The sequence below is a fragment of the Triticum dicoccoides genome, unplaced genomic scaffold, assembly GCF_002162155.2.
Source record: "Triticum dicoccoides isolate Atlit2015 ecotype Zavitan unplaced genomic scaffold, WEW_v2.0 scaffold19568, whole genome shotgun sequence".
NCBI lineage: Eukaryota > Viridiplantae > Streptophyta > Magnoliopsida > Poales > Poaceae > Triticum > Triticum dicoccoides.
Genome location: NW_021232150.1, coordinates 1 through 1465, shown reverse-complemented (window position 1 = coordinate 1465; position 1465 = coordinate 1).

The window sequence follows — 1465 nt, the reverse complement described above, 5'->3', positions numbered from 1 at the left end:
GGTAGCAATGCCACGGGAGCATCACACCGGGCCCTCATACATGCGGGGTGGTGTGGTGGCATGTCCTAAGAGGCAGCACGCGTCTCCGGGGCGTGGCCCCCCCTCACGGACGGCGATGACATAGTAGTAGACGTTCTGCGGTAACGATGCAGCGTGAATATTATTAAATACTCGGAGCGCGATAAAATCATGAGTTTTTTTGCACGACGTGGGCACATGTGCTATAGGAACGATGGTATTTTTTCATAATTTTTGGTGATGGAGAAGTATTCGAAAAATTCCCTCTACGCGGATTGGCCCTTCGCGCGTCTACGGCTGTGGCCGGCGGCCTACGGGGGCTAGCATGCCGCCAAATCTTGCATAGGCGGCCTCTCACAAGTCTGGAAGTGTTTTGACGGTTGCAAACGCCCGGCACGCGTGTCCGGGGTGTGCCCCCCCCTCACGGACGGTGCCACCGCCGGCACCTGGAGGGGGGAAACGGACGCGTCGGGTCTACACAGAGGGGATCTTGCTATGGGTCTGGCCCGGTTGTTGCTCCAAAGTGTTCCTATGGGCTGACCTAACACAACCGGGCGGGGAGGTCCGCTGGTCAAAGCCCGTTCGTGCAAAGTCAAAGGGCTAGATCCCGTGGTCAAACACTACAGGGTTAGGCGGGACGGGGGCCCTGGGGGTAGCAATGCCACCGGAGCGTCGCACCGGGCCCTCATACATGCGCGGTGGTGTGGTGGCATGTCCGAAGAGGCGGCACGCGTCTCCGGGGCGTGGCCCCCCCTCACGGATGGCGATGACACGGTAGTAGACGTTCTGCGGTAACGATGCGGCATGAATATTATTAAATACTTGGAGCGCGATAAAATCATGAGTGTTTTTTGCACGATGTGGGCACATGTGCTATAGGAACGATGATATTTTTTCATAATTTTTGGTGATGGAGAAGTATCCGAAAAATTCCCTCTACGCGGATTGCCCTTCGCGTGTCTACGGCTGTGGCCGGCGGCCTACGGGGGCTAGCATGCCGCCAAATCTTGCGTAGGCTGCCTCTCACAAGTCTGGAAGTGTTGTGACGGTTGCAAACGCCCGACACGCGTGTCCGGGGTGTGCCCCCCCCCTCGCGGACGGCGTCGCCGCCGGCACCTGGAGGGGGGAAACGGACGCGTCGGGTCTACACGGAGGGGATCTTGCTGTGGGTCTGGCCCGGTTGTTGCTCCAAAGTGTTCCTATGGGCTGACCTAACACAACCTGGCGGGGAGGTCTGCTGGTCAAAGCCCGTCCGTGCAAAGTTAAAGGGCTAGATCCCGTGGTCAAATGCTACAGGGTTAGGCGGGACGGGGGGCCTGGGGGTAGCAATGCCACCGAAGCGTCGCACCGGGCCCTCATACATGCGTGGTGGTGTGGTGGCATGTCCAAAGAGGCGGCACGCGTCTCCGGGGCGTGGCCCCCCCTCACGGACGGCGATGACAAGGTA